This window comes from Tigriopus californicus, chromosome 7 (assembly GCF_007210705.1).
Source record: "Tigriopus californicus strain San Diego chromosome 7, Tcal_SD_v2.1, whole genome shotgun sequence".
NCBI lineage: Eukaryota > Metazoa > Arthropoda > Copepoda > Harpacticoida > Harpacticidae > Tigriopus > Tigriopus californicus.
In genome coordinates, this window is record NC_081446.1 from 4455864 (window position 1) to 4464663 (window position 8800).

At 38.2% G+C, this 8800-nt stretch overlaps 1 long non-coding RNA gene across 1 annotated transcript; it reads left to right on the forward strand.

Annotated features, from left to right (window-relative positions):
• The first annotated feature begins 5684 nt into the window (after positions 1 to 5684).
• Positions 5685 to 7382, forward strand: LOC131883617 (uncharacterized). Its single transcript, XR_009373626.1, has 3 exons — positions 5685 to 6046; positions 6104 to 6412; positions 6477 to 7382. It is a non-coding gene; the product is annotated as an uncharacterized LOC131883617 (long non-coding RNA).
• Positions 7383 to 8800: the final 1418 nt, after the last annotated feature.

Sequence of the window (8800 nt, forward strand, 5' to 3'; positions counted from 1 at the left end):
GATGCAATCTTAGCAGCAAACATACATGTTTTGTGGTATCTGTATTTGACTTCTTAAGGTTGCTTTGATTGACAGAAATCCCGTAATTCACTGACGTTATTAAAATTTTTGGTCATATCCAATCGCATTAATATGTGTGCCTTGTCCACAATTTTTCAATTTTATAGTAGAATCAGTTTGGCCAACAATCAGATGTCACCAGTCCGAGTTGTTGGAATTTTAAGCAAAATTCAAAATGTATTGGTGGCCACATTGTGTTAGAACGAAATTTCGTATTTTAAATTACAGCATTAAATTCTTAACAATGAGTTCCTTAACTAACTTAATAGAATACAGCTCATAATGGAGCCAAAATTAAGTTAAGTGTATATCTTGGAAATTAAAAACGTTAGTGAAAAGGCTAGTTGTTACTTCATATTTATGTGTTTGAAGAAAGCTTAGATTTTATTGATTACTGATTCTATTTGCTGGTTCACATCTAGGTTTGGTAAAGAAATAACATGATTTAGGGTTTAAAAGTGTTTGCTTGTCAATCCCCTTTTGCCCAATTGTACTTAATTTTGGACACATTCTGCCCACTTTTGTTCACTTTTGTCTACTTTTGTCCACTTTTGTCCACTTTTGGACCCTTTTGTCCACTTTTGGACACTTTTGTCCACTTTTGTCCACTTTTGGACACTTTTGTTCACTTGGTGTCCAAAAGTCACGCTAATTCTCAAAATTGCCCACCCTGCCCCTCCGACCTTAGCACCCATATACAAAAATACAGTACAGAAATACAGATAGGATCATTTTGTCGGACAAAGATCAATTTTAGTTGAATATAGCTAATTAGAAGATTTTTTTTGACATTTTCATCACATCTTCCCAATCTCTCGTGGTATGGAAATGCTTGAGTTTTCCACTCCAAATCATTAAGTAGTCATAAGTACTCTACTTATGCCCCAAAGTAAGAGTTTTAAAGAACTGGCCTCTGGAAGGCTAGTTGGGCGAGGGATGATTTGGGTCTCAGCTAAAATAGCATAAAAGTGCCAACTATGCCAAGTATTCTGCTTGTTGCATTATTCATATTGAATCGTTCACATGAAGGAATATGTTTTGGGGCTTAATACTTGCTCTCCCATGTTTCGTTGCCCCTATGTGCACTCGGTTTGAAAATCAACAAGTGTCTTTGTTTATAAAACAAAGTTGGGAAAAAACCAACCCAAAAAACAGGTAACGTTGAAGTATAGAAAACATCTCTTTTGATTTCAATCTATAACAGAGGTCTTTGAGAACGTTGTAACAAAAGATAAAAATTAACTGTTTATTCAGTAGACTAACGTGATAACTAGGTCTTGAAAAGGAGTTAAATCCTGAAACAAACTTTCAAAGTTTTTGTAGCCTCTTTCGGCGAAAAAATGTTTTTGGCCAAACTCCCTATTTTGCCACCTTTCTTTAGCTGTTTTCTCCCCTTTTAGATTCTATTTCGACTTGTCTCTTGGTCTTTTCACAGTTTAGAACACTTCTAGCCGTTCTGCCATTTGGGTCCTTATCCGTTTCCTTCTTACTTATTTCTCCTTGTTGGGAGCTTTCTCCTAAAATTTATACATTATTTAGTCCACCAACGAATTTGAATATCCTAAAAAACAAACCCTTTCGTAGGTCCAGTTCTAGTTTGATTCTATATTTCATGAAGAGCAGGAAAACAATATCTGAAGAGCTCCAATGGGGTCTGATTTGGCTCTTTAGTTGGGTGATGAGCCACTTTCAGCATTTCCTTGAACGGAATCATTGATACAATCCTCAATACCCTAAATCATCAACAGAAGCCATCACGGGGGGACCTTGTCTGTCCCTTTCTTCACTTTCGCCTCTTTTTAGACATATTTGATTAGTTACGTTCGCCAAGCTTGACTCTATGTCTGTGAAATGTGACAAGCACCGTCCACTTTTTTGGGTTAATTTTGATGAGCTTTTTTCTTATTTCAGAATTGTGTTATAGCTTGTCACAAATCAATAAACATCATTTCATGAGTTAGAATGTCTAAAGTAAGAGTGAGAATTAACAAAGATGGTGATTCATGGGTGATCCAAAAGGAAGAGAGTACAGAATCATTTTCTTCATCACCATGGGCTGTAACTTTATGTTAAGTTGAAAATTTCATATTTCGTCACGCACCTATCCATGGTATGGCCACCTAGAAAAAGCTTTACTATCTTGCAGTCGACTTGTGAAGATTACATTAGGATCCGATCTAACAAAACATTACATTTTCATAATCACTCAACTAAAGTACCAAAACGGACTCCAAAAGTCCGCTAAAATTTTTTCGTTGCTATTTTTTAGAGTTGTATCGTTGACCAACTACGCCAAAGAATTGGTCAAAATCTGTTAAATCCAAGTTTTAAGAAGACTAGTTTGAAAAAAACCAACATCCGTTTTTTTTACTGTGAAAAGAATATGTATCAGTTTCATTTTTCTTTTTGAAAAATCCATTCTCAGTGCCATTTCTAGTTGCAGTTCCAAACACTAATTGCCAGTAAATATAATCCATAAGGGTCGGAAGGAAAGTCAATAATGTTGGACAATATAGCTTGTTTTCAGGCTATGAATATCAACCCAAAGGTGACAAAAAGCTTTCAATATGTTTTGATTATTTAAGTATTACGGTGCGGTGGTTTTTAAGGCAAATGATGCTTGGCTAATATTTTTCACGATCTTCGTGCTCTTTGGGCACAGATATATTCAGCCTTTACCGTACATAAAGAAAAAAATAACTTTTTTGAACACACATCTTTTACTTCTAAATAAAAATCATATTTTGAAGCATCCTGAAATCATGGTCAAGGACAAAGTAGATGAATGGGATTTAAAACCACTACCATCATTGGCTGAGAATCTAAAGAATTTGGAGTAAAAAAAATACAGTATGGTTCATACAAGAAGTAAAGTACACTTTTATTCAATTACCCAACAATGCCAATTAATGCTCCATGCATTGCACTCATACGTACAAGGAGATGATCAAAGTAAAAAGGTCATTAAAAATCCAAACAACAAATACGAGTTTCATATAGATATTTTCAACCATAGTGCTATAGGGAAAAATAGTATACCAAATACAATTTTTTCATGGTGGAAAGATTCTTTGTGCCTTCTGAAAATCCTTCTCTCGCCCTTAAAAATAGCTCAATCATATTGCGTCTCAAATCTTCATGAAAAGGGGTAATTGAAAAGCCTGAAACCATACCGAGCATTTCCCCTCGCTATGCAAGGTCTAGTCATTATATGGTCTGTGGTCGTTCGACATCCAGTTTCTAGAAATCTATGCCTCAGCCCCTAACCGCTCTTCAACAGGCCCTTGCTTTTGGCTCAACATCAAGGCTGCCCTCACTTGCATTTTTGAACATAGTTTTGGTGGCACATAATTGGAGGGTTACCAATCGACTTTAGGCAATGATTAGATGATTTGCATTATGGAACTAGTGTATTTATTCAACAATTCCTCTGAAAAAGAACGCTTGGGGTTCAATGCCAAACAAATCGTCTTTAAGCGAGGACAACATTTTTTGGGAGAAAGAAGCCTACTATGCTCTTCTACATGGATTACTCCGCAAGTCTTCGATCTTATCTAATGCTGACGACGCCAAGGTACAAGAGCATTTGGTAGAACTTTAAAAAACCAGACACATCTTCAAAACGACATAGACGATATCTATGAGTGGGGATAATGCGGAATTAGTCGCCATTTCATTCCATGTTCCACGTTATGACTTACGATCAAGCAATAATAATAGACCCTTGCTATCTATATCGAAAACTACCAGAACCCGATTCAATCAGTAATCTCTATCAAGGACCTGAGGACCTAGGGGGTACAGGGGACAGTTTTTTTTAAAGCTCATACCTTGGAACTAGGGGCTTGGATATTAACCGGTGTGAAATTGCACTCGGCAAAGTTCTAAGCGAATGTTCATGATGGGTAATGTCCAGCCTCTAGTGATGAGGAATGTTAAACAATATTTTGAGCTATTTTGAGATTTTGAAAAAAACAACAACGATATTTTCCTTGTTCATTCTGAAAGTCGATATTGGTTATTTGAGGTCTTACATTACGGCAGAATTTTTGAGCAGTAACTGGTGAAAATGGACCATTTATTCCCACACATTACAGTAACTGTTTAACTATTCATATCCTAATTTGTAATCAACAACCAACTAAGTATGTTCATTCTTTTCACTGTCCATTAATTAGTTTCTTCATGTGATTGTCTAATATGAGCTAGATATGCTTCAAGCAGTAAAATCAGTTCTTTCTTGTGTTGCTGCGAACTAAGAAAATATGTTTTAGGACTATTTATCTCAAAAACTGATTAGGCTTTTTAACGATTGGGCCAAAAGTAAGCTTTAGTCAACTCAAGCTTGGCGAGTTTACTCTTTCATAGTATTGAGCTTGAAGAGAAGAGCGTATACTTACCTTAAGTGCTATGCTCTTCAAACGAGACTGTGAAAAAGCAAAACGAGCTTTTTGAAATTTGGCCTTGAATAGACGATGCAAAAGAGTGGCAGTCATCAAGTACATTTATTTATACATTTTATGTACAAAATTATATCCAAAACTGGCTTTCATTGCAGAAATAAATTTCAGCAGGGCAGTAGTAACAAAATTACAGCAATTAGTTCCTTTTGTCGAAAAAGGAAGTGTAATCCCATGGCATTTTAAAATGGTGTAATTGTAACAACCCAAAAAGCCCAAAGATTACTCGTTGCACGTTCCTTTTTCACATTCCAGAGTGGCATTAAATTTTTCGTGTCTCTCTTGGCAACTGAGGAAACGTGAAGCTTTAAGGCAATATTTTCATATATCCTAAAGAAGGGAGCCCAGGGCTCAAAATTCTATTCGCCTTTAACACCAATGAATGTTTTTGTTGTGTCAAATCGTGTTTCATTTGCATTGCTTTTTTGTTTAAATCTTCTCATTCAAATTCAGTTGAACAAGAAGACCAGACTCAGAGCGAAATCTTCCTTTGGCTTGAGTATGTTGAACCAAATTTCTCAACTCTCCCCATATCCATCCATGGCTTTATTCTCCATCATTATTTGAGCTCAGGAAAAGGTGTCAGTCTTAGATGTGAGATACCTAAATATAAAAAAGTTTACAAAAAGAAAATAGTTTTCTTACGTTTGATGTTTCAAAAAAAAGCTAAATTGAATTTGCATCGTAACATAATTTATGATTCCTTAACTTTGTGCGTATTCAAAATCCCCACCCTGACGGTAATCACTTTTGCATTCCCATTGGCTTCGCCAAACGAACGTGGCCAAGAATGGGAGTAATGCAGTGCAAACATACATACGTATTTATATACAAGACATTGATCAATTTTACTTTTCAATCTTGGAGTTAAAAAGATAAAGCTGATTGTAAGAAGGCTGTATTTAAGCTGGATTCAGGTCTCGCCCTAGTTATGGATTCAAAGCTTGAAACCTCGGAGGCCCCCTTCCCATCACTAATGCTGAGCAAATAAACATTATCAATCCTCATTAGCTTTACATGTTGGCAGGAAAACTTTATACCTTAGTGTTTGAAACAAAAACAAAACCATTAATATGGCAAAGTGTGGTGGTCATGAGGCAAAACACCCTAATGTATTGGTCATCTAAAATTTTACTAATAGTAATTGCAACGAGTAAAATCATTACATTTTTTGACAAATAATGGCTGTATAACGAGTAACTTTTTTTGGCCAAAGTAATTGTACATGTAGTCTATTCCTTCTATTGAGGAACAAGTAATGCCCTGGATTTCAGCTTGACAAAAGGGCTTCACTGTCACAGTAGCAAGCATTCTTTCAAAGTTACTCAAACCCTCAACTTTTGTGGGTTTTAGAACTGTCTCACAGTGCTCGATACGATGCTTGACCGATTTATGTTTTGGATACAAGATGGATTCACAGACAATGACGTGCCTCACTTTAGAAACTGCTCCAAGAGAGGCCATCATTGTTGCCCCTGCTGAAAATACCACTCGACTTTGGCTTAAGAGGGGCCACGTGGAAAGGGGTAGGTTAATCATTCGAAGAATCTAAAGTTTGACATTCATAAATGAGAGAAATTCAGTTTCCAGAGTTGCTTTGCTACATTTTACAAATCACACCGTGTTGGAGTACTTTCTGTCGCCCGATCCAAACGCGACCTTTTTGGGTATACCTGATTTTACCGAAATAGGATCTTTTCCTATTCATCACTCTTTCGATTGGGGTATTTTGATGTGCGCTTAATATTCGACCGACTGCAAAAAGTGGGTTTATGGCTCAGAGTCATGGGTGGATGGACCTAGGATGCTCAACATGCATTTGGAAACCCTTGACTATAACCAAGTTGGCATTATCAACAACAACCTTTGGGTTATTGGAGGCTTTGATTCAGGTAATAAATCAAACTACATGGATCAGGTGCATAAAAGTTCAATGATGTGGGTAACTAATTGCAGGAAGGACATTTTCTACCACGGAATATTATACTCCAGAGGGTGAATGGGTTCGGGGCCCTAATTTACCCCATCCTTTAAACAAATTTGGTGTAGCTCCAATTTCAAACTCGCAAGTCCTTATTGTTGGAGGCATCATGAACGGGAATTATCAAAAAGATATTAGATTGTTCGATCTTGTCAATGGAACCTGGTCCACAATAGATACTCATCCTGAAAAAGTGGCATTGGTGGCGTGTGCCAGGCACACTTTGTTGAGCGGAAAGGACGTGGTGTTTTGCACTGGGGGAAGATGTCAATCCCCATGTGGAACTTCATTAGGTGCCTTTGGAATCACCGGAGTGTATGACATTGATTCGGGCACTTGGACCTTGACCCCAGAATGGGATCTCCCCATAAAATGTGTTGAACCGAGGATGCGTGTTTTGGATGGTCGCCTATTGATAATGGGAGGATCATTTAAGGATGGAAATAACAACCGAGTTCTAGAGTTCAAGGAAGGAGAGACTCCTGTATGGCAAGAACTTGAGAGTATGCTCATAAATGCCTTTATGAAAAGTGCAATAAGCGTTGAAGCATCAATTTGGATCCCAGACTAGTGGGATTCTTTCAATAACTGTTGCTTTCTTGGGCTAGTCATCAATAACATTTCCGTTTACATCTTCATTCATTGCTCTCCATGGATCATGTATGTCCCTTGGGTTTCAATTAACATCTTGCTATCAGCTATCATCCTTCATCTAATCATATAGCAATAACGGAACTGAAGTAGGATAACAATGGATTGTGTTCCTCAATCCTTTCTATTGATATTGTATATATGTCAATGTAGTGCTAATAGTGATACCCCAAATTCACCATTCAGTGTAAGATCCTCCCTTTTACATTCAATATAGATCGATACCTCGAGAGATAAAAACATACCGTAATCCAAAACTTTTTTTACACCACAATGAGTTGAATCAGCAATCATCTTCATCCATAAGAAGGGACCTAGGGACATTTGAGATAACCATCTTGCCACTGCCCTAGAAAATTCCTTCTTGAAGAAAATGTCCCGCCTGTCAACTGTCCGGTTCTCCGGATTGGCCTGGGAGAGAGACCTCCTACTGGAGTTCTAATTCGGTTTCTCCTCTACAAAATTGTGAACACCAAAATCAGTCACAAGAGGAGAGTGTACAGACGTTTCCAAACCATTCGACAGGTTGAACCGTATGAATCCTCATGCTCCAGAGATGTGGAATTCCGCGTTCCATCTATTTCCTGTTGTTCAACATCTAACCTGGGGCCCTTTTTTTAAGCGCTCTTAACTCCGAGTTAAGGCTTGAACGTTAACCAGAACGAGCATCCGCTCACCACTACGGTGAGCGTACCGTATGTATTACACTGGATAATATCCAAGCTCTTAACTCTGAGGCAACACTTTTAAAAAATTGCCTCTGGACTCAGATGCTCCAATCGTTGTGATGAGGACCTTTCCCCTGCTCTTTCATCTCTACTATCAGCCTTCCGCATGGGAACTCAATATCGTCAATCCTCTTCAATCTTTACGTATCCGACCTGCTCGAAACCCTCTCACAATTAAAAGCACAAATTTGGCATCGAATGACTTGGTATTCCCGGTCTAGTGGGTTTTCTTTTCCGTTTAGGTAAAAAGGAGAGCAGACGCGTTGCATTTTGTTTGGCTTCCTTCCTCTTTGAACTCTCTGCTTTACAGTGTTTGCCACTTTCTCTAACTCAGAGCTTGATTCTTAGTTGGTGGGACAATGACACCATCAGAAAAGCCCCATTGCCTCCAGATTAGCGTGATTTCTTTTCGCCGTGAAGCTATGTATTATGTCGGTTTCACTTTCACCCTTTAACTATCTGTCACCAAACATCTTGATTCAACAATAATCAATGCTTGGGCCATGATCGGATACATATTCCACCGTATTCCTGTTCAAAATCTGCCACTGGCAATAACCCTGAAAATCGTCAGAACTTTCATCACCTCACTCATATTTACGGCTTGGAGCTCTGGCTCGCGAATTCTGTCAAATCCGCGTCCGCCGATGTTACCCTTACCAAATATTTCATGCAATACGTTGGCGTGCCCCAATATCCCAATAACGCAAGGATGCATTTCACTTGAGAAGCCGAGACTATCACCATCATGCTGGCAAGGACAGTTTCCAGCAGCCTTCGAAATCTGACATTTCCGGGGGATGATGTCGAGACAGTAGTTTTCCTTCCCTATCAAGGACCTACCGGGTGACAGGAAAGAAACCGGACACGGTAAATTACATTTTTAGGCCTAACGAAGCATGTTACGGAGCAAACGTGGA